Source organism: Musca domestica, unplaced genomic scaffold (genome assembly GCF_030504385.1).
Source record: "Musca domestica strain aabys unplaced genomic scaffold, Musca_domestica.polishedcontigs.V.1.1 286, whole genome shotgun sequence".
In the NCBI taxonomy this organism is placed as follows: Eukaryota; Metazoa; Arthropoda; class Insecta; order Diptera; family Muscidae; genus Musca; species Musca domestica.
Genome location: NW_026712295.1, coordinates 501,000 through 526,516, shown reverse-complemented (window position 1 = coordinate 526,516; position 25,517 = coordinate 501,000). Strand labels below are relative to the sequence as shown.

Genomic DNA, 25,517 nt, shown 5'->3' with positions numbered 1-25,517 from the left:
AAATCTTTCATTTTTTTATTTATTATTATTACTATTATTATTATTTTTTTTAAAAAATTTTAAAAAAAAATCTTGAAGATTTTTGGCAATTTTTTTTCAAAAAAAAAAAAAATAAATAAAAAGATAAAAATAATGGGACACATTTTTGGAACTTTCAAAATTAATATTTTTAAGGAAATTATCAGAAATTTAGGGATTTTTTCCGTCAAAAAAATTGAATTATTGATATTTTTATTAAAAAATATATAAAAATATTAAAAAAGAAAGCATTATTTCAATTGGGACATTTTTCATTAATAAAAAATATATATTTAAAGCTTTTAAAAACAATTTCAAACAATTAAAAATCATTCAATAATAATTAAAAAAATGAAAAAATTTCAAGAAAATTTACAAATTACAATTTAAAAACAATTTCAAACAATTAAAAACAATTCAATAACAATTTAAAAAAATGGAAAAATTTCAAGAAAATGTACAAAAAAATGAAAAAAAAGAAGTGTTGCATTTTTTTAAATTAATTTAAATTTTTTCAACATAAATTGAACCACATTTTTGGAACTTTTAACATATATAATTTTAAAGGAAAAATTGAAAAATTCATTAAAGAAATGGTGGGACTTTTTTCGTTAAAAAATGTGAATTTGAAATTTTATATATTAAAATATAAAAAAAATTAAAAAAATATATTGTTATTATTAAAAAATGACTGAGGGGAAATTAAAATCCTGTGATGAACTCTTGTTTCATAACCAAATATTCTAGATTTTTTTAAAAAGAATAAAAAAATAAATAAAAAAAATTAAAAATAATTTAAAAACAATTTGAAAAAAAATTTAAAAAAAATGATGAAAATTTACAAAAAAAAAAAAACAAAACTTTCCCATTTCTTATTTTATTATTTATTTTAATTTTCTAAAAAATTTTTAATATGTTTATTTAATTTTAAAACAAAAAAAAATTGAAAATTTTTGGCAAGCTTTTCAATAAAATTGTGACACATTTTTGGAACTTTCAAGAAATATAATTTTAAAGAAAATTTTAGCAATTCATTAAAGAAAAGTGGGGACTTTTTTCGGTAGAATTTTTTTATTAAAAAGTGTTAAAAATTTTTTTTTAAAAAATAGCAACAAAAATTTTAAATCATCCCATTTTCTATTTTTTTCTTATTCTTTAATACATTTGTTATAATTTTTTTTTAAATTTTGAATTAATAAAATAATTGTCACTATTTTTAAAAAAATTAAAAAAAATTAGAAAAAAGTAAAAAACAAATTATGGGACAGCTGAGATTTTAAAAAAGGGAAATTTTAAAACCTTGGGACAATTTTTTTTTTCAAAAATTTTGAGATTTTTTTTTTAAATTGGAATAAATTTTTATGTGGAGAAAATATCCCAGATACAGAGTAAAAAATTTTTCAAGAAAATTGAAAACAAGTTTATCTTAATTTTTTTTTTAAATTGAATAATAATTTTTATTAAAATTGTGATATGAATATTTTTTTAAATTGGGACAAAATTTTTTCAAAAAAATTGGGTCAATTTTTTTATAAAATGCATGTAGTGGATCAATAAAAAAATCAATATTTCCCTAAAAAAATTTTTTTTGGACATATGTGTTCTCCATAGAAAAATAAATTTTTCACAAAACAAAAAAAATAATTGTCTCAAACTCGCATTTGAAGAAAAAAAATTTTTTTTTCAAGAAAATCGGAACAAATGCATCTTCATCTCTGTTCAACTTAACGGAAGCCTTAGAAACGTTTTGTTTTAACCACAAAACGTGTACTCTACTATGTAGCATCAAATTGTTGTTGTTGGAGTTGTTGCCAGTGGTGTTTTTCCTCTTTTTGTTGTTGGAGTTGTTGTTGTGTGCATTTGCCGCATTGTAAATCTTCCAAGGGGGAAAAAATGTTATTGTTGGCTGCCGGCTGCTGTTTGGAAAAACGATGAGGCATAATCTTGAATGCAATCAAAAGCTATTGATAGTTTCATAAGCATTTGTGTTGTGCGGAGCGTTGAGTTTTTCTCTAATATTGTTTTTCTGTTGTTGTTGTAAAAAAATATTTTTCTACACACCTATAAATAGAGGAGTTGTCATAGCGGACTCCGCCAACTTGTGGCACACATAGCTCATCTGAAATGCAGCAGGGCTGTCATTATCATCTTCGGCAGCGGAGCAAAGTAACGAAGTGCTGAGCGAGTAGTCTCACCTTAATGCGACACAAATCACGCAAATTAGACGATTGATGTATGGCAACAATAACAACAACACAACTGGCTGTCGGTCGCATACTCCACTTACTTTGCGCCGAGACGGGCAGACAGACAGCCAGCTAAAGAAAACAAAAGCAAAATGCAGAGCAAAGCAATGGTACAACTGGGCCGAATTGCTTGAATAAGGCATTTTTTGTTGGGATTTTTCATCACTTCGTCCCACTGTGCTGCATTTTCTGTGCCTATTTTCCGATTTGTGTCTCTACAAAAAAAAATGACGAGCTTTGCTATTTGGCGTGTGAGACATTTGTCGGGGTGTGATGGCGTACTTGACAATGATCTCTGGCACAAAAAGGGCTGTACATTATTAGGGTGACCAGGTGCATGGCACATAATTTTCTAGCCGCTAGTATTGTTGTTGTTGTTGCTACTTTGCTTGTCACAATAAATTGAGGAAATGCAGAGCAAACTCTTGGCCACCGACTTTGAGTGACACACAATTTAGATGAAAAAGAAACAAAAAATAACAGAAATAGGCGTTTGAAAAATTCGAAATTAATTTTCATTAATGTGACAGGGGAAGGGGAGGGTAAAATCTGCCAAGTTTAAAGAAATGGGAGATTTATGGTAAAAAATAAAATAAAAATTCGGAAAGGGAGAAAAATTGTAAAAATATGTTTTTTAAAAATTATTAAATTTTGAGCGAAAAAATCCGTCAACAGATACAGCTGTTCCTGCGATATTCCGTTTAGAGGAAGCTAAGATCCTTCTCAAGACACGTGCTGATTTTCAGGATCTTAGGAAAATCAGGCACTAATCGGTGATCAGAGAAAATTTAAAAGCAATTAATCAAAGCCTATGACTTTTCGAAATTTCGGAAAGAAAAAGCTCAGAGAAAACTGAGGTAGCTGCACCAATTTTCGCAAGGAGAAAGTTCAGCTAATTCTTAAACCCTGTGCCAATTTTTGGAATCTTCGTTAGAACCGAGGCTGGCCCTTGGACTGTTTAAGCACATTAGAAATCAATTATTTTTTTGTTACTATTTTGAGATCTAGGCCAAAATTCCATGAAAGGGTCAAGCTAGTTCCACGAAACTTCGCATAGATAAAGAAGAGAACCCTTTCAAAATACGTGCTCATTTTCGGGATCTTAGAGAGAATCAGAACCTAAGCAATTATCTAATCCAACTTCAAAAGTAATTTATACATTTTCGGGACCTATTTTTAGAATCGGAGCAAAACCCCATAAAAGAAACAAACTATGTACACAAAATTACATACAGAAAAAGCAGAAGAGCACCTTAGACCCCATGCAAAGTTTCAGAGCCCTAGTTGGACCCGAGTCTAAGCAATGATCTAATCAAAATCAAGAGTAATTTATACATTTGTGAAACCTATTTTGAGATCTGCAGCAAAATCCCATGAAAAAATCAAACTAAGTCCATGAAATTCCAGATGGAAAAAGCAGATGAGCTCCCTAAGCCCCACCCGAATTTTCAGAACCCTAGTTGGACCCGAGACTGACAATGAACCATAATAAAGTCTAGACCTATAAATTCAGATCATAGACAGATTTTGACATTTTGTAAGGAAAGTCACTGAAAAACTCCAGCCAGCTCCACAAAATATGCCATGGGAATAGATAAGATGCTCAGGAAAACCCATGCATAGTTTCAAGGTCCCAATTGGACCCTAGTCTGACCCATGGCCTAAATAAACCCAAAATCAGATAATCTAATTTAAGTACATTTTTTAATATTATGGCCGAAAATAAATCAAGGGATGAGAACCCTATGAAAGAATCAAGCTAAGTCCACCAAATTCCATATGGGAAAAGCGGAGGAGCTCCTAAAACCCCATGCAATTTTTCAGAATCCTAGTTAGACCCGAGACTGACAAAGAACCATAATATACCCAAGAGTTATAAATTCAGATCAAAGTGACATTTTGCAATGTTGGAAGGAAAGTCACTGAAAAACTCCAGTTAGTTCTACAAAATATCCCATGGGAATAGATGAGATGCTCCCGATAACCCATGCAAAGTTTCAAAACCCTAGTTGGACCCTAGGCTGACCCATGACCTTAATTAACCGAATATCAGATAATCTAATTTAGGGACTAATTTTGTATATTATGGAGAAAAATAAACCAAGAGATCAAGTTAGATCCGTAAAATTCATTACTGAAATAACTAAGATACTCCTGAAAATCCCTGCAATTTTTCAGGATGCTAGTTGGACCGAAAACTGGCCCATGGCCTGAATAAATCCAATAGGAGTTATCTTCTTTCAAGGGGTTATTTTAAAGTTTGTCAAGAGAAATCCCCGAATAGTAGAGCTACTTCTATGAAATTTCGTGCAAAGCATGCTAGGGTACTCCTGAAAACCCATGCAGATTTTCAACATCCCAGTTGGACCCAAGGCCCACCTATTATGTATATAAATCCAAGAACAAATGATATAGTCTATGGACAAATTTTTGAGAATTAGGGAAATAAATCCCCGAAAGGTGAAGCAACTTCCATAAAATCTTATATACAAGAAGCTGGGGTACTCCTGAATATCCATGTACATTTTCAGGACCCTAGTTGGACCCAAGTTAGACCTATTTTATATATAAATCAAAAAACAAATAATCTAGTCTATGGACACATTTTTTGAATTGGGCCTGAAAAATCAATGAAGGGATCAAATTAGATCCTCAAAATTCCGTATGGAGAAAATTTAGGTATCTTGAAAACCTTAGACAACTCTTCAGGATAGTAGTTGGTCCAAAGGCTGCTCCATGGTCTCTATAAATCTAATAGGTATTAATGGAAATTAAGAAATTATTTTATAACTTGGCCCGAGAAACTTCGAAAGGTTTGACTACTTCTACCAAATCTCGTGTTCAGCATGCCAGGGTATCCCTGAAAACCTATGCAAATTTTCAAGACCCTAGGTTAACCCAAGGCTGATCCATAGTCTGAATAAATACAATATTTACTAATTCCATCAAAGGACTAATTTTGAAATTAGGAAAGCAAAATCCTATTCAATTAGAGCTTATCCCATGAAATCTCTTGTAGGGAAAGCTGGGATACTTATGAACAGCCATGCAAATTTTCAAGACCCTAATTGGATCCTTCCCTGGCCTATTATTTATATAAACGTAGGTGAACATATATTTGTTTATGGACAAAAATTGTAAATGGGGCAGGAAAACCATGATAGGTTGAAGCGAGGTCCACAAAATTCGGTATCGGAAATGTTTAGGTACTTTGAAAACCCTATGCAAATTTTCAAAATCCTTGTCGGAACCAATACATACCGAAATTCACTCCATTTGGGCTGATATTAGCTATTATTTGAACAATAAGCTTAAAATCGGTTGTAGATATATAAGGGAGCTATATCCAAATCTGAGCCCATCTCGATAAAATTTGGCAAAGGTATCTCCGAGCTCTATAAGATATCTGTACTTGCTTCTAGGCTGAATTAGCTCGGATGTACCAAAATTTAGGTTTTCTTGACTTATATTGGCCATTTTGCGCACAATTAACCCGAAATCGGTTGAAGTTATATATGGGAGCTATAGCTATATCTGAACCGATTTTCTTCAAATTTGATGTGCTTGCTTCTAGACTGAATTCTGTCGGATGTGCCGAAATTCAGGTCATTTGGACTAATATTGGGCATTTTGTGCACAATTAATCCGAAATCGGTTGAAGATATCTATGGGAGCTATAGCTATATCTGAACCGATTTTCTCCAAATTTAATGTACTTGCTTCTAGACTAAATTCTCTGGGATGTACCAAAATTCATGTCATTTGAACTAATATTGGCCATTTGGTGAACAATTAACCCGAAATCGGTTGAAGTTATATATGGCAGCTATAGCTATATCTGAACGGATTTTCTCCAAATTTTATGTACTTGTTTCTAGACTAAATTCGGTCGGATGTGCCAAAATTCAGGTCATTTTGACTTATATTGGCCATTTGGTGAACAAATAACCCAAAATCGGTTGAGGATATATATGGGAGCTATATCCAAATCTGAACCGATCTTGATAAAAATTAGCAAAGGTATTTTCGAGCTCTATAAGATATCAGTTATCAAATATCATTCTTGTGGAGTGCATATTACGCATGTTAGGGACTTAAAACTTAAAATCGGATGAAACATATATATGGGAGCTATAGCTATATCTGAACCGATTTTCTCCAAATTTGATGAACTTGCTTCTAGACTGAATTAGCTCGGTTGTACCAAAATTTAGGTCATTTTGATTTATATTGGCCATATGGTGAACAATTAATCCGAAATCGGTTGAAGATATATATGGGAGCTATATCTAAATCTGATCCGATTATCACCAATTCCAATTGGGTTCGTCCTTGGGCCAAAAAAATATTCTGTGCAAAATTTCATCTCAATCGGATAATAAATACAACCTGTATTTTGTTCACAAAAATACAGGGACGGACGGACAGACGGACGGACAGACGGACGGACAGGCGGTCTGACATGCATAAATCGACTCAGAAAGGGATTCTATGAAGATCCTCAAAAGTAACTATGGGTCTATCTCGCTTCCTTCTCCCTGTTGCAAATAAATACACAAAGAAAAATATCCTTACCACTATGTGGTGTAGGGTATAAAAAAATCTGAATAAAATATTTTTTTTTGAATCTCCTATTTCAAAAATTTTTTAGAAATATTTAAAAAATAATTATTTTTTTATATTTTTTTTTTATTTTTTTTTATTTTTTATTTTTTTTTATTTTTTTTTTTTATTTTTTATTTATTTTTATTTTTTTTATTTTTTTTTTTTATTCTTTTTTTTATTTTTTTGCAAACCTGGCCACCTTAATTGCCCTCGAAATTCCATTGCAAAAAAATATAGACATTAACTTGATACGATCTGTTGCGCCTTTTTCCGCATCATCAATCTTGGATCTGAATTTTTTTTTTTTTTTTTTTTTGCATTGCCCTTTATCTCAAAACTGGCCCATTATCGGGAGAATATGATCTGCAACTGTTTGGCTTTTTTTTTTTTTTTTTTTGCCTTTAGTCGAGAGAGAAAAAAAGAGACTCCCAAACCAACAATTCCCACACCGAAGGAGTTGGCCAGGAAGAAATAGGAGCCAACAGCACTGCTTACATTTCATTTGAGCTGTGAGGCGTGTGTGTGTTCTGTGTGGAATTCTCTGTTTATTCTGAATTTGAATTCGAATACAAAATTCAAATGTCTTGTCAAAGAATTAATGCTAAGCTCAGCATAAAAGACTGTACATATGACATAAAATTCTGACACTTATTTTTGGTTTGAGGAGTGGTGGCGAAAAAACAGAAAAAAAAAACTGCTAGACGTTCCGTTTTGCCATTGGTGTTGTTGCTGCTCTTTTCAGCACAAACAAACAAACAAACAAAACATTCCATTGAAACTTCCTTACAGAGAAGCGACGTGATTATTTTAATGAGACTTTAGAATTTATAATTCTTTATTTTTTTCTTCTGTAATTTTTTTTTTAACCCGGGAAATATATGTCACCACCATTAATGCCAGGTAAAATGAATTGGAAAAACTGTTGGCCATTGAATGTAACAGGGCTTTTGTTGCCGCCAGCCAGCCTCATTAGGGCTATATTTATTTTTCTAAAAAGAAAATATATTTTTATCTTTTAAATAGTAACATTTACAAAACCGTTTTGCAAACATTTAGTCCGACATTTGATGTCTGTGCAGTAATAATTATTACATGTGTGTCCTATATTTAGAATCACCTGAGAATTTCAAAACAAAAGTAGTATTTTTTTCCAAGAATATTTCCAAGAATATTATTTAAAAAAAAAAAATATTTTTGTCGGCAAGGTTTCGAATATCCAATTTAACCAAAGAACAAGAAAATACGTCAAAAGAAATTTTTCAAAAAAAAAAGCAGAACAAATGGCCATTGATTTCGTATTGAAATTGTTATGGCCAATATTTGTTTCAAATTTTTTGCCAATAGCCTGAAATTTGTACGCCGTCTAGTTTTGAAAATTATTTTTAAAATTCACATCTAAGCAGATGTTTTCTTTCCAACACCAAACAAAAAAAATATTTGAATGGGTTTTTTAATTATCCCAAAATTATTTTCAATGGAGAACAATGTGTCCCAAAATATTTCCTATGGAAAATAAATTGTCCCAAATCATTTTTAACAGAAAATAAATTGTCCATAATTATTTTCCAGAGGAAAAAAAATATGCCAAATTATTTTCCATAAAAAAAAAATTGTCCCAAATTATTTTCCAGAGAAAATGAATTGTCCCAAATTAATTTCAAAAAAAAATTGTCCCAAAATTATTTTCTCTGAAAATTTTTTCTATGGAAAACAATTTGTCTCAAATTATTTTCTATGGAAAACAATTTGTCTCAAATTATTTTCTATGGAAAACAATTTGTCTCAAATTATTTTCTATGGAAAACAATTTGTCTCAAATTATTTTCTATGGAAAACAATTTGTCTCAAATTATTTTCCATAGAAAATAATTTGTCCCAAATTATTTTCCATAGAAAATAATTTGTCCCAAATTATTTTCTATGGAAAATTAATTGTCCCAAATTGTTTTCCGGAGAAAATAAATTGTCCCAAATTATTTTCTGTATCCCAAATAATTTTCGATTGAAAATAAATTGTCCTAAATTATTTTCAATTGAAAATAATTGTCCCAAATTACTTTCCATAGAAAATAAATTATCCCAAATTATTTTCAAAAGAAACAAAATTGTCCCAAATTATTTTCTATAGAAAATAAATTGTCCCAAATTATTTTCCATAGAAAAAAAATTGTCCCAAATTATTTTCCAGAGAAAAAAACATTGTTCCAAATTATTTTCCAGAGAAAAAAAATTGTTCCAAATTATTTTCCACAGAAAATAAATTGTCCCAAATTATTTTCTATGTCCCAAATTATATTCTATTTAAAATAAATTATCTCGAATTATTTTCTATATCCCAAATTATTAGAAAATAAATTGTCCTAAATTATTTTCTATAGAAAAAAAAATTGTCCCAAATTATTTTTTATTGAAAATAAATTGTCCTAGATTATTTTCTATGTCCCAAATTATTTTCCATAGAAAATAAATTATTTTGAATAGAAAGTAAATTGTCCCAAATTATTTTCAATGTCCAAATTATTTCCCATAGAAAAAAAATGTAACAAATTATTTTCCATTGAAAATAAATTGTCCCAAATTATTTTCCTATTTAAACAATGTGTCCCAAATTATTTTTCACAGAAAATAAATTGTCCCAAATTATTTTCCATAGAAAATAAGTTGTCCCAAATTATTTTCCATAGAAAATAAATTGTCCCAAAATTATTTTCTATGGAAAACAATTTGTCCCAAATTATTTTCTATAGAAAAACTATGTGTCCCAAATTATTTTCTATGAAAAATAAGTTGTCCCAAATTATTTTCTATGAAAAATAAATTATCCCAAATTGTTTTCTATGGAAAACAATTTGTCCCAAATCATTTTCCATGGAAAGCGATTTGTCCCAAATCATTTTCTATGGAAAAAAGTTTGTCCCAAATATATTTCCATAGAAAAAAAATTGTCCCAAAAGTTTTTCCATAGAAAAAAATTTGTCCTAAATGTTTTTCCATAGAAAAAAATTTGTCCCAAAATGATTTTCAATGGAAAACAATTTGTCCCAAATTATTTTCTATGGAAAACAATTTGTCCCAAATTATTTTCTATGGAAAATTAATTGTTCTAAATTATTTTCTATCCATTTACTCTGGTCCACTTGTCTTCTGATCAATATTTCAAAACTGCCACCCAAACTGACCACATTGAATATCATTTTGGTTTTATTAAAAATCCACTTGCAGTGGGTGTCTCTCCGTTTGTCTGTCTGTCTGTCGGTGTATTTTTTTTGCATAGCTTTGGGGGTGCAACAAATTTGTTTTTATTTGTTGTTGTTATTCATTTTTCTAATATTTATTTTATTGCACACAAAACACTTCAGAGACCAAGACATTGCTGTGCAACCAAAACATGACAAAGTGGGGGCGGGGGAGATTAGTACAGAAGCAAAATAGTTCGGTTATGATGACGCCAATTTTTTTTTTTTTTGCAATTTTTGTTGTAATTTTTGGCTCATGTTTTTAATGCATTTGTTTGAATGTGTTGCCGTTGCTGTGGCATGGTATGGCATATTGCTGTCAATGGTTTCTAGGTTTTATTGCGCGATTTTTTTGTTGCCATTGTTGCAGCAGCTTTAAGCTTAAATTAAATTGTTTATTCATATTACAATCCATTGGTTTTGTTTGAATATTTGATTTGTGTCTATGCGGAGAGTGTTTGAGTGGATTTGTGTACCGGGTGTTGGAGGGCAAAGCGGCGGGGGTCCAGCCTAGTGTTTGAAAATTTGTTTGCCTGTCTATCCATCTGCACACGGCATTGCTCTACTCGAAATAAAAATGAATAAAATAAATTGCAATTTGAACTTGAACTTGTACCGGTCTTGATATTGGCTTTTTCTAAAGCTACAAGTCTGCGTTTTTTTTTTTTCGATTTCAATTTTTTTGCTTTTGATTTTCGAGTCATGGAGGTGGCATTTTTTTATTTGTTGCATTTTCATTTGTGATTTATTGAATGTAAAGCTGCATGTATGCCATGCGGGGCTGATTGAATAATTTCTAAGTTAGTATTGGGTGAAATAAAAATTGAAAGTGTTTTACATGTGAGAGACAAATAGATTTTGAATTGACCTTTTTATGTCCCAAACATTTTTTAAAATAGATTCTTTTCCAAAAAAAAAAAAAAAAAAAAAAAAAAAAACAATGAAAAGCAATTTTTTCCAATTTTTTTATAAATAAATTTCTTTGGAAATAATTTGTCCCAAATTGTTTTCTGTGGGGAAAAAATTGTTTTCGATGGGAAAAAATTGTCCCAAATTATTTTCTATGGAAAAAATGTGTCCCAAATTATTTTCTACAGAAAACAATGCGTCCCAAATAATTTTCCAAAGAAAATAACTTGTCTCAGATTATTTTCCAAAGAAAATTGATTGTCCTAAATAATATTCCAAACAAAATAGATTGTCTCAAATTATTTTTCATATTTTTCACAGAAAATAAGTTGTTCCAAATTATTTTCTATGGAAAATAAGTTGTCCCAAATTATTTTCTATGGAAAATAAGTTGTCCCAATTTATTTTCCACAGAAAATAAGTTGTCCCAAATTATTTTCCACCGGAAATAAGTTGTCCCAAATTATTTTCCAAAGAAAATAAGTTGTCCCAAATTATTTTCCAAGGAAAATAAGTTGTCCCAAATTATTTTCCAAAAAAACTAAGTTGTCCCAAATTATTTTCCAGAGACAATAATCTATGGAATAAATTGTCCCAAATCATTTTCTTTGGAAAATAAATTGTCCCAAACTAATTTGTCTGCAAAAAAAAAAAAAAAACAATTTGCCCCAAATTATTTTCCATAGAAAATATATTGTCCCAATTATTTTCCGCACAAAATAAGTTGTCCCAAATTATTACCCACAGAAAGTAAGTTGTCCCAAAATAACTTCTTTGAAAAACAAGTTGTCACAAATTATTTTCTATGGAAAATGAATTGTCCCAAATTATTTTCTATGGAAAACAATTTGTCCCAAATGATTTTCAATGGAAAACAATTTGTCCCATATTATTTTCTATGGAAAACAATTTGTCCCAAATGATTTTCTATGGAAAACAATTTGTCCCAAATGATTTTCTATGGAAAACAATTTGTCCCAAATGATTTTCTATGGAAAACAATTTGTCCCAAATGATTTTCTATGGAAAACAATTTGTCCCAAATGATTTTCTATGGAAAACAATTTGTCCCAAATTATTTTCTATGGAAAATGAATTGTCCCAAATTATTTTCTATGGAAAATGAATTGTCCCAAATTATTTTCTATGGAAAATGAATTGTCCCAAATTTTTTTCCATGGAAAATGAATTGTCCCAAATTTTTTTCTATGGAAAATGAATTGTCCCAAATTATTTTCTATAGAAAATGAATTGTCCCAAATGATTTTCTATGGAAAACAATTTGTCCCAAATGATTTTCTATGGAAAACAATTTGTCCCAAATTATTTTCTATGGAAAATGAATTGTCCCAAATGATTTTCTATGGAAAACAATTTGTCCCAAATGATTTTCTATGGAAAACAATTTGTCCCAAATGATTTTCTATGGAAAACAATTTGTCCCAAATGTTTTTCTTTAGAAAAAAATCTGTCCCAAATGTTTTTCTTTAGAAAAAAATCTGTCCCAAATGTTTTTCTTTAGAAAAAACTCTGTTCCAAATGTTTTTCTATAGAAAAAAAATCTGTTCCAAATGTTTTTCTATAGAAAAAAATCTGTCCCAAATGTTTTTCTTTAAAAAAAAAAATTGTCTCAACATAATTTTCTATGGAAAAAAATTGGGACAAATTTTTATCAAAGAAAAAAAATTGTCCCAAAATTTTCCTCTCAATTTCTTTTTGCTCCAACATTGAAATTTTCAATTTAGAATTTATTCAATGCTTAATGTCTTGTTTACATAAAAATTCTCCCCTCCCCCTTTGGAGAAAAAATTCATAATGTTGTCATAACAATAACAACAACAAATAAACAAAAGTTCATCATAAAAATCCAGCGACGAAAAAACCCTTGATGAGGCATTAATAAAATCATTAACAGCAACAAGAGACACTTTGCTCTACTTACCCCATCCCTCCCCCCTGCTTCTACTCTCTCGTGATTCTACAACAATATTTGCCATTAACAAATCTTTGTCCACAAGCATTTTTCTTCCCCACCCTCCACTAATGTAATGACCAGCAACGCCTTTTCAAGAAAAAACATTAAAAACTGTTTTCTTTAAAGGAAAATATTAAATCGGGAAAATGAAAATTCTGCCAAACAATAAATGAAAACAAAAAAAAAAAAATGTCCACTTCGTTTAGACGAAATAACCTTGATTTGAAACCGCCCAACCACAGAGAAACAAAATCCAAAGAAAAAGATTCTCTTTGGATACTCCAACATTAACTCATAAATAAAACGGAAATGATACAAAGCATTTCCGGTTTTGGATTGTGTGATGAACCCACATGAGAGTGTGTGTGTGTGTGAGTGTGAGTGCTACAGGACATTTGTTTAATATTAAAAAAAAGCCAAACCAAACCATACAAGAGAGCAGCATCCTGGGTAGTACCCCTCGCCTCTTTTACTTCATTTTAGCCCCCCAAAAAAACTTGTTTTGGAAGAAAATGATACTTAAGGATATCCTTTGCCTTATTTGTCTCGTTTTGTTGTTGTTCTGGATTTTTAAATGAGCATTTTACTGCTGTTTTTCCTTTTTTTTTGTCATTCGTTTTCCTTGGCCACAAAACATGGTGTTAATAATAATGACTGCTTAATATTAGCCCAGACCACATGTGGTGATGTATTGCCAGTCTCACCACAAGGATACAAACCAAAAAAAAAATATCAAAGGACATTGTTTTGGTAGGAGATTTATTTTGGAGGGGGAGGAAACAAAATTTGGAAATTTCGAAATGAGGGATTCAAGGACAAAGCTGAAGGAGAAAAAAATTAGACTAAAATTGCGAGATTCAAATCCAAGGAAATTTTTGGGAATTTTGAAAATTAAATTTCAAATAAATTTTATAAAAAAATAAAATTAGAATTTTTAATTACAATTTCTTAAAAAAATAGACAAATATCTTTTTTTTAATTTTAAATTTTTTTATAAATTTTTGAAAATAAATAGTACTTATTTTTTAATTTTTGTAAAAAAATATAATTTTATTTAAATTTCGAGAATCAAATCCAAGGAAATTTTTGGGAATTTTAAAAATTAAATTTCAAATAAATTTTTATAAAAAATTAAAAGTTTTAATGACAATTTCTTAAAAAAAATGGACAAATATTTTTTTCTTTGAACTTTAAAATTTTTTACAAAATTTTGAAAAAAAAATTGGTACTTATTTTTTTTTTTTTTTTTGTGAAAAAAAAAATTTTATTTAAATTATGTTTTAAATATTCTCCTCAGTTCTAAAACTAAAGATTTCGATATTCAAATCCAAGGAAATTTTTTGGAATTTTAAAAATTAAATTTCAAATAAATTTTTATAGAAAAATAAAATTAAAATTTTTAATTACAATTTCTTAAAAAAATGGAGAAATTTTTTTTCCTTGAATTTTTTTTTATAAAATTTTGAAAAAAAGTGCTACTTATTTTTTGATTTTTGTAAAAAAAAATAATTTTATTTAAATTATTTTTCAAATATTCTCCTCAGTTTTAAAACTAAAAATTTCGAGATTCAAATCCAAGGAAATTTTTGGGAATTTTATAAATTAACTTTCAAATAAATTTTTATAAAAAAATAAAATTAAATTTTTTATTACAATTTCTTAAAATATTTTTTTCTTTGAATTTTCAATTTTTTTATAAAATTTTGAAAAAAATTGGTAATTATTTTTTATTTTTTGTTAAAAAAAATAATTTTATTTAAATTATGTTTTAAATATTCTCCTCAGTTCTAAACTAAAAATTTCGATATTCAAATTCAAGGAAATTTTTGGGAATTTTGAAAATTAAATTTCAAATAAATTTTTATAGAAAAATAAAATTAAAATTTTTAATTATAATTTCTTTAAAAAAATAGACAAATATTTTTTTTTCTTTAAACTTTAAAATTTTTTATAAAATTTAAAAAAAATTGGTACCTATTTTTTATTTTTGTAAAAAAAAAATAATTTTATTTAAATTATGTTTCAAATATGCTCCTCAGTTCTAAAACTAAAAATTTCGAGATTCAAATCCAAGGAATTTTGGGAATTTCAAAAATTAAATTTCTAATAAAGTTTTATAAAAAAAAATTTTTAATTACAATTTCTTAAAAAAATAGAAAAATATTTTTTTTCTTCTGAACTTTAAATTTTTTTATAAAATTTTGAAAATTGATTGGTTGATTTTTTTTTTTTTTTTTGTAAAAAAAATAATTTTATTTAAATTATGTTTTAAACATTCTCTTCAGTTTTAAAACTAAAAATTTCGAGATTCAAATCCAAGGAATTTTGGGAATTTTAAAAATTAGATTTCAAATAAATTTTTATAAAAAATAAAATTAAAATTTCCAAGGAAATTTTTGGAAATTTTAAAAATTAAATTTCAAATAAATTTTTATAAAAAAATAAAATCAAAATTTTTAATTACAATTACTTAAAAAATGGACAAAAATATTTTTTTCTTTGAATTTTAATATTTTTTACAAAATTTTGAAAAAAAAAATTGGAAATAATTTTTTGATTTTTGTAAAAAAAATAATTTTATTTCAATTATACGTTAAATATTCTCCTCAGTTCTAAAACTAAAAATTTCGAGATTCAAATCCAAGGAATTTTGGGAATTATAAAAATTAGATTTCAAATAAATTGTTAAACTAAATGAAATAAATATTTTTAAAGGATAATTTCTAAAAACAATGGACAAATATTTTTTTCTTTGAATTTTAAAATTTTGAAAAAAATTGGTACTTATTTTTTGATTTTTGTAAAAAAAATAATTTTATTTAAATTATTTTTTAAATATTCTACTCAGTTCTAAAACTAAAAATTTCGAGATTCAAATCCAAAGAATTTTGGGAATTTTAAAAAATAAATTTCAAATAACATTTTATAAAAAAATTAAAAATTTTAATGAAAATAAATTTTAAAAAAATGAAAAAATATTTTTTTCTTCAGAACTTTAAAATTTTCTATAAAATTTCGAAAAAAAAATTGGTACTTATTTTTTGATTTTTGTAAAAAAAAAAATTTAATTATATGTTAAATATTATCCTCAGTTCTAAAACTAAAAATTTCGAGATTCAAATCCAAGGAATTTTGGGAATTTTAAATATTAGATTTCAAATAAATTGTTAAACTAAATAAAATAAAAATTTTTAAAGGATAATTTCTAAAAACAATGGCCCAATATTTTTTTTTGAATTTTTAAATTTTATATAAAATTTAAAAAAAAAATTGGCTGATTGGTTGATTTTTGTAAAAAAAAAATAATTTTATTTAAATCATTTTTCAAATATTCTCCTCAGTTTAAAAAACTTTTTAGATTTTGTTTTTTTATTGTCCATAAAAAATATATAAATTAAAAAAAAAATACTATTACAACAACAAATAACGAAAGGGGAAATCTTATTTGCTAAACCACCAACATGGGGTGTTTACACCCCGTGATATTGCTGCTGGCGGCAGTTTTACTGCAACTCAACTACATAGAAACAAAAAGCTATTATGAATATGGTAAGTGTGTTATATGAAATATATAAAAATATTAAATAAATAAATAAAAATTAACATTAATTCAAAGAATTGCAAAATAAAATATTTATATTAATTACAAATTCTTAAACAAAAATATTTCCAAGAATTTATTCTTAAAACACACACAATTACTTAATAATCAACAGAATTGATTATTACATCATTGCCTTCTAACCAACATCACACCATGCCGCCGCCGCCACCCCTTTCAAGACATTGTCATCTGCACAGAAATACTCCAACGTATGTCTGTCGGTCTGTTCTTCTGTTTCGGCGAATTGCATTTCTGCACATTCCGAACAGCTTGCATGAATGACAGCAAACGTGAGCTAAGCAAGAAAGAACTGGCGAGGATGGCGATGATGATGATAATGTGAATGTAGTTCAGCCGTTGTGTTGTTCTTGTTGTTGCTGTAATTAAACGGCGCTATTACAAATGGCGAGAATTTAATTGTTTTCATATTTTATTTAATATGTTTGATAGACCAGACAGATCGTAGAAAACAAAGTATTGGCAAATAATTGGCAAATGGAGAGACAGACAGTTACCGAAGTTTATATGGGTATTAAATTTAAAATAATAGTTGAAAAAATGTGAGAACATTTAAAAATATGTGTATCAAGGCAAAAAACAAAAAAAAAATAAAATAAAATATATTGATAACGCATTCTTAGAAATGTCGTAAAAATCTAATTTTTCAGTCTCCTCTCTTTGGGAAATTATTAAATAACAATTACAAAGCATTTATTTTCAATGATGTTTCCAAGAATTCGCAAGTTTTTTTAATCTAAAACTAAATTTTTGGCAGTATAACAGTTATAGAAAACTGTTATACAGCAGTCAAACAATATTTAAATCCATAAAATATAAAAACAGTGTCAGTTTCAATGATTTCCAAGAAATTTTAAGAGTATAACAGTTTACTTTATAACTGTTATACACCCAAAATTACCAGATATGAAGTTTTTTCTCCACTATAGATTGTTTTTATAAGGTATTACAACAAGCTTTTCTCTAGAACTACATTTCTGGGCGTATAACAGTTGTGAAAAACTGTTATACAGCAGTCAAACTGCATTTGAATACATCAGATATACAAAAAATGTTCACTTATTTGATTTCCAATAATTTTTGACAGTATAACAGTTAAGTTTATAACTGTTATACAACTCAAAACTGCTAGATATGAACATAAATAAGTTCATTTACTTTATATATCGTTTTATAAGGTATTATAGGAATTCTTTTTTACCTATAACTACATTTCTGGGCGTATAACAGTTGTGAAAATCTGTTATACAGCAGTCAAGCTGCATATAAATGCATCAGATATGCAAAAAATGTTCATTTATATGAATTCCAATCATTTTTGAGAGTATAACAGTTAACTTTATAACTGTTATACCGCTAAAAATTATCAGGAATGAACATAAAATTAATATATTTACATTTTAGGTAATTTTTATAACGAATTACAGCAATTTTGGGTGTATAACAGTTTTGATACACTGTTATAAATTAGAAAAAAATTGAAAAATTTCTAAATTTTTCAAATAATAACAGTTCTTATGACTTTCAAACTGTCTTAAAATTCCATAAAAATGAAAATTGGGTTAAACTGTATTATATCCAACAATTTTTGCTGGTATAACAGTTTACTTCATAACTGTTATACAGCCAAAAATTATCAGAGATGAACATATAATTATTGTATTTACATTAAAGATCGTTTTTATGAGGTATTACAGCAATTTTGGTTGTATAACAGTTTTGATACACTGTTATAAATTAGTAAAAATTTTAAAAATTCCTCCATTTTTTGAATATTAACGGTTTTTATGATTATCAAACTGTCTTTAAATGCCATAGAAATCTAAACAGACTTCGTTTCAATGATCTCCAACAATATTTGCTTTTATAACAGTCAACTTTATAACTGTTATACATCTAAAGATGATCAGAGATGAACATAAAATACGTTTATTTACATTAGAGGTCGTTTCTATAACGAATTACAGCAACTTTGGGTGTATAACAGTTTTGATAAACTGTTATAAATTAGTAAAAATTTTAAAATTTTCTAAATTTTTCGTATAACAACAGTTTTTATGATTTCAAAACTGTCTTTAAATTCCATAAAAATGTAAAAAGGCTTCGTTTCAATGATCTCCAACAATTTTTGCTGGTATAACAGTTAACTTTATAACTTTATAACAAATAAAAATTATCAGAGATGTACATAAAATGAGTGTATTTATATTATAGTTCGTTTTTTTTAACGAATTACAGCAATTTTGTGTGTATAACAGTTTTGATACACTGTTTTAAATTACTAAAAATTGGAAAAATTCCTAAATGTCTTGAATAATAAGAGTTTTCAAAATGTTCAAATATTTTTCCATTTTTAACACATTGTTTTTACCTTTCTTTTAATTATGTGCCACCTTTACAATCTATAGCCACATTTTTGGTTCGTATAACAGTTCTAAAAAAGTGTTATACTGCCGTTAATGTAGATTTAAACGCTTTCTATTTGAAAGGGAAATAGTTTTTAATAATTTTTGACAATTTTTACAAGTATAACAGTTTACTTTATAACTGTTATACACATAAAAATGATCGGAAATTAATATAGAATATGTCCCATTGAATGGTACATCATCTTAATGGCGTATATCGGTAAATTTTTGTGTATAACAGTTTTGGCAAACTGTTATACAGTTATAAAAAATTGGTAAATATAATTTCCAATAATTTTAATGAGTATATTATACAATGTTAAACCATTTAAAATGAAATGAGAAGTATTTTTCATTAAATATTCCGTCATACATATATGCTCAAATATAAACAAAAGCACCTGTGTCGAGTTAACATCAATCAAAGTTTGCAGTCGTATCTCTGTGGCACGCATTTGTCACTCTAGTCCGATGTTATCTCAAATATGTGTCCATCTACTTCTCCATTAGCCGGGTTCATTAATATATTTTTTTTCTATAAACAATTAAATTTTATGGTTTCAAGAAAAATATTTCTTAGAACATTTAAAAAAATAGTTTTGTCAGATTAATTTCTGATAATAATTGGAAAGCCCACACACAAATACACTTTAATCGATTACTTATTTGCCCCCCACACACACGCACATGTAATTATGTGGTGTTTTGTTAATGAAGTACTCTATGGCTTTGATTGTCAGAAGTTCAATGGATTTTAATGTAAATTGTTTGTGGCAGTTTGATGCCACCTAAGATGTGCAAGGGAAGAGAGGGGTAATAAACAAAAATAAACTAAGCAACACTAATAATAAACTAAATAACAAAAAACGGAGGACAACAAAACGATCGATAAACAAAAAATTGTGGGGTTTATTGGAGTTGAGGTTCTCCTTTGTTTATTTGTTTGGTCTAGAGTTGAGGCAACAGAAACAAAACAGATTGTTTGTTGAAAAAATTTTTCAAACAAAAAGAGGTTTTTAATTTTTTTGAAAAAAAAAAATAAAAATTCGGAAAAATAAAAATTCTTCTATTTTTTTATTAAAAAAATAAATAAAAAAAATATTAAAAATTAAGCGATTTTTAGCAGAGAAGGAATTACAATATTTTTATACCCTCCACCATAGTATGGAGGGTATATTCAGTTTGCCATTCCGTTTGTAACATCTAGAAATATACATTTTAGACCCCACAATATTCTTGATCAGCATAAAATTCAATGTCGATTTAGCCATGTCTGTCCGTCTGTGGAAATCACTCTAGCTTCCGACCGAAATGAAGTAGCTTGATAAAATTTTACTCAAATGTATATTATGTCTGCAGGACTTTTGTTATTGAAAGTGGGTCATGTAGGTCCACGTCTTCGTATAGCCCCCATATAACGATACCTTCCGATATTTGGTATTTTGATGATTTTAGCGACATTTTTTTCCGGAATTGTTTCAAATTTTGGTACTTGAAGTTCGTAATGGATACTACAGCCTAAGACAGAAAATTGTCTGTGTAGATGCAAGTCTTCGTATAGCCCCCATGTAACGGTACCTTCCGATATTCGGTATTTGGATGATTTTAGCCGCATTATTTACCGGAATTGTTTCAAATTTCGTATTGAGAGATCTTAATGGTTACTACAGCCTATGACAGAAAATTGTCTGTGCAGGTCCACGTCTTCGTATAGCCCCCATATAACGGTACCTCCCGATATTTGGTATTTTCATGAGTTTAGCGACATTATTCTTTGGAATTGTTTTATATTTGTATTTGAAGTTCGTAATGGAAACTACAGCCTATTACAGAAAATTGTCTGTGCAGGTCTACGTCTTCGTATAGCCCCCATATAACAGTACCTCCCAATATTTGATATTTTGAGGATTTTTGCGACATTATTCAGCGGAATTGCTTCAAATTTGGTATTTGAAGTTCGTAGTGGATACTACAGCCTATGCCAGAGAATTGTCTGTGCAGGTCTACGTCTTCGTATAACCCCCATGTAGCGATACCTCCCAATATTCGGTATTTTGATGATTTTAACGACAAAATTGTCTGTGCAGGTCCACGTCATCGTATAGTCTCCATATAACAGTTTTCATTTAAATGGTAGTTTGCGGATATTTTTTTTTTTTTGAAATTTTTCAAATTCCTTCCAAATGGTGGAGGGTACCAAAAGTTCGTCCCAGCCCGGCCCGGAACTTAGCTGCTTTTTTACTTGTTTTTTTATTTGTTATATGGAGGTCTACAAAATATCCAAAGGGGTGTAGGGTATCCGGTAAAGTCGCCCCCGTCCGCCTTTTTTCTTTCTTTACTGATTTTTTCTTTACTTTACTCCATTCTCTTCCGACCATATTGTGAGAATTTCCTCGCTGGAAATTATGAGGCAAGTGCAAATTAATTGGCCTTTTATTTTGCAAACAAGAGATTATTACAAAATATCAACAATTAGCCCAAATACTTAGCACCATTGCTAGAGGACAGGGCTGGAGCTAAAAAAAAGACAATTTTAAGGGGGAAGTGATTAAAAAAATATTTTTAAGAAAATTATTTAAAAAAAATTCACAAAACAAAAAATATTGAAATATTAAATTCCAGAAAATTAAAATTTTCTTGAATTTCCGAGGGGGGAAGGGGGGAGGATTTCATTACCCCATTAAAAAAATCACGGCAAAACAATGTTTAATTTGTTTTATTCAAATTTTAAAAATGTGCCCCAAATCCAAAAAATCGCAATACCAAAAAATTGTAAAATATTAAACTCCAGAAAATTAAAATTTTATTGAATTTCCGAGAGGGGAAGGGGGAGGGTTTCATTACCCCATTAAAAAAATCACGACAAAAAAACAGTTCATTATTTATTCAAATTTAATAAAACTTATCCCAAATCCAAAAAAAAATCGCAAAACAAAAAAAAAAAAAAAAAACAATTAAATATTAAACTCCAGAAAATTTAAATTTGATTGAATTTCCGAGAGAGGAGGGGTGCAGGGTTTCATTACCCCATTAAGAAAAAAACACGGCAAAATAATATTCATTTTTTTATTCAAGTTTTAAAAACTTGTCCCAAATACAAAAAAAAATCGAATACCAAAAAAATATGAAAATATTTAACTCCAGAAAATTAAAATTTGATTTAATATCCGATTGGGGAAGGGGGCAGGGTTTTATTACCCCATTAAAAAAATCATGGTAAAATAACATTTCATTTTTTATTCAAAATTTAACAACTTGTCCCAAATCCAAAAAAATCCCAAAACAAAAAAAAAATAAGAAAATATCAAACTCCAGAAAATTAAAATTTTATTAAATTTCCGAGAGGGGAAGAGGGGAGGATTTTATTACCCCATTAAAAAAAAAAAAAGGGAAAACAACATTTAATTTTTTTTCAAATTTTTTAAAACTTTTCCCAAATCCAAAAAAATCTCAAAACAAAAAAAATAAAATATTTAACTCCAGAAAATTAAAATTTCATTGAATTTCCGAAAGGGGAGGGTTCTATTACCCCATTAAGAAAAACCTCGGCAAAACAATATTTAATTTTTTATTTAAATTTTAAAAATTACAAAAAATAATACAAAAAAAATATGAAAATATTAAACTCCAGAAAATTAAAATTTTATTTAATTTCCGAGGGGTGAAGGGGGAGGATTTCATTACCCCACTTAAAAAACCACGGCAAAACAACTTTTAATATTTTATTCAAATTTTAAAAATTTGTCCCAAATCTAAAAAAAAAAAATCACAAAACAAATAAAAAAAATTAAACTCCAGAAAATTAAAATTTTATTGAATTTCCGAGGGGGAAGGGGGGAGGATTTCATAACCCCATTTAAAAAAAACCACGGAAAAACAATATTTATTTTTTTATTCAAATTTTAAAAATTTGCCCCAAATCCAAATCCCAACCCCAAAAAATAATCTCTTCCACGCCCCTGCTCCACCATAACTGAAAAAAATGTAGAACCGTACACAGCTGAAGTCATCTCTTATCTACCATGCACATTAGCTTCTATTAATTTAAAAAAAAAAGAACAAAAATGCTGTTGGTTTTAATTTTTAAGTTTGAAATCATAGTCTTTGGCTGCAACGAAAGATGTTGTCATTGAGGCTCAAGTGATTGTTTGGGGTCAATTATTTGACACATATTTTCTACTTTTTTTTTTGTTTTTTTTTTTAATTTGATGACATGATTTCATTTCGGATTGTTTCTGTTGTTTTTAATTAAGAGAATTCAAATAAATTCATAAAACAATTAAGATTTTGGGTGTTTGGAAATCAAAGGAAAAAAAATTGAAAATTAAAAAAAAAATGGAAAATATTTTAAAAATAATGGCAAATATTTTTAGTTTCCTTTTCAAACATCAATGGCCATTAATTCTATTACCCAATAAAAAAATAATTCTCTTTGAAGAAAATTCTTGGTATTTTTATGTCATCACTTGTAGTGAACGAACACAAAGCCCATAATCGGAAATCACATTTCTCCATCAAGTGTTCGATGTGTGGTGAATGGCCGGCCAGCCCCCATTTTTAAATGTTTGTTGTAACATATCAACACTTACAACATTTTTAATAATCCACAATCCCCCCCCCCACCCCCTCGACATCCACTCCTCATTAAAAAAGAAATATTTGATCTAAATTTACATGCCATTAAATTTTGTAACACTCAGCCATTTAAAAGTTATTCAACAATTTTTTTGGGCCACTTGAGAGAAAGACATGCAACAAAAAAATATAAACAAAAACAAGTAAAAAAGCTGTTCGTTCGGCCGGGGCGAATTTTGAACACCCTCCATTATTTGGAACAAATTTGGCAATTTTTCAAAAAAAAAAAAAATAAATAAAAATAAAAAAAAAATTGTCAAAAATGTTTCTAAAATCATCAAAATACCGAATATCGGGAGGTACCGTTATATGGGGCTATACAAAGACGTGGAACTGCACAGACAATTTTCTGTCAAGGGCTGTAGCATTCATTACGAACTCCAAATACCAAATTTGAAATAATTCCGGTGAATAATGTCGCTAAAATCATCAAAATACCGAATATCAGGAGGTACCGTTATATGGGGGCTATATGAAGACGTGGACCTGAAAAGACAATTTTTTGCAATAGGCTGTAGCATCCATTACGAACTTTAAATACCAAATTTGAAACGATTCCGGAGAATAATGTCGCTAAAATCATCAAAATACCGAATATCGGGAGATACCGTTATATGGGGGCTATACGAAGACGTAGACCTGCAGAGACAATTTTTTGTCTTCGGCTGTAGTATCCATTACGAACATCAAATACCAAATTTGAAACAATTCCGGTGAATAATGTCGCTAAAATCATCAAAATACCGAATATCGGGAGGTACCGATATATGGAAGCTATACGAAGACGTGGACCTGCATAGACGATTTTCTGTCATAGGCTGTAGTAGCCGTTACGAACTTCAAATACGAAATTCAAAACAATTCCGGAGAATAATGTCGCTAAAATCATCAAAATATCGAATATCGGGAGGTACTATTATATGGGGGCTATACGAAGATGTGGACCTGCAGGGACAATTTTCTGTCATAGGCTGTGGTATTCATTACGAACATCAAATACCAAATTTTAAGCAATTCCGTTAAATAATGTCGCTAAAATCATCAAAATACCGAATATCGGGAGGTACTGTTATATGGGGGCTATACGAAGACGTGGACCTGCACAGACAATTTTTTGTCATAGGCTATAATAGCCGTTACAAACTTCAAATACCCAATTTGAAGCAATTCCGGTGAATAATGTCGCTAAAATCATCAAAATATCGAATATCGGGAGGTACTATTATATGGGGGCTATACGAAGATGTGGACCTGCAGGGACAATTTTCTGTCATAGGCTGTGGTATTCATTACGAACATCAAATACCAAATTTTAAGCAATTCCGTTAAATAATGTGGCTAAAATCATCAAAATACCGAATATCGGGAGGTACCATTATATGGGGGCTATACCAAAACGTGGACCTACATAAACCATTTTCAATACCAAAAGTCCTGCAGACATAATATGCATTTGAGTAAAATTTTATTAATCTACTTCATTTCGTTTGGAAGCTAGAGTGGTTTCCACAGACGGACAGACTGATAGAAGGACAGACGGTCGGACATCGCAAAATCGACATAGAATTTTATGCTGCTCAAGAATATATGTACTTTGTGGGATCTTAAATGTATATTTCGAGTTGTTACAAACGGAATGACAAACTTAATATACCCTCCATACTATGGTGGGAGGGTATAAAAATCACACAGCTAGCACAAGGTTTTAAAAACCAATAAAAAAAAAAAAAACAAAAAACCTGTGCGATAATTTATTACAAATTTATAATTTTCAAAAAAAAAAAAAAAAAAACAACGGAAAAACAAAAGAGACAAAGGGGAGCCAGTATATTTCAAAATTAATTGACAAGTGGAAAATATTAA

The 25,517-nt window shown here is 28.6% G+C and overlaps 1 protein-coding gene across 1 annotated transcript in view; it reads left to right on the top strand.

Annotated features, from left to right (window-relative positions):
- LOC101900481 (basement membrane-specific heparan sulfate proteoglycan core protein) overlaps positions 1 to 25,517 on the top strand; it is a gene marked incomplete at its 5' end in the record, with an annotated part of 223,463 nt that overhangs the window by 32,082 nt on the left and 165,864 nt on the right.